Source organism: Alexandromys fortis, unplaced genomic scaffold (genome assembly GCF_014885135.2).
Source record: "Alexandromys fortis isolate MF-2015 unplaced genomic scaffold, M_Fortis_MF-2015_v1.1 scaffold_71, whole genome shotgun sequence".
Classification (NCBI taxonomy): Eukaryota; Metazoa; Chordata; class Mammalia; order Rodentia; family Cricetidae; genus Alexandromys; species Alexandromys fortis.
The window spans coordinates 2,237,362-2,237,891 of record NW_026067954.1 but is presented as its reverse complement, the minus strand read 5'-3'; positions in this window follow the sequence as shown (position 1 = coordinate 2,237,891).

Genomic DNA, 530 nt, shown 5'->3' with positions numbered 1-530 from the left:
GGGAAGTAGTCCCTAGTCACTTTGCTGTTATCACCCCGCCCTGGCAGGAACTCCTCCACCCCACCTCCTTCTCTTCCTCCGGGGCTCGCCAGAGGCGGAGAAAAACAAAGAAAAAAACTCTAACTTCTAAGTCAAAACACAATCCAGTGATTTTGCTAGTTATCGCCTGCCTATAATTGATCTAAGAGCTTGAGAAAGGTTAAACTTTCTACCACCTTGAAGTTAATCTTGATGTAATAATCACATGGCAACCTTATGCTTGAGTAGGTTTTTTCTTTTTTACAATTTGCAAAATATTTTCAGAAACAACCTTTGAGATTGACAAGAATCTTACAAGGTTGAAAGAACGGAAGGTATCATTAGCATTTTTTTTACAGTGAAGTCGATTAGGGCTCCAAGAGCCTAAGTGCTATAAATAGAGCCACACAACCAGTACGGCGAAGTCTTCTACGGCACTCTACAGAAAACGGCTTACACTTGGGGTGAACACAGGAAGCAGGCAGCTCCGATGTACTGGTGGGGCAGTAATC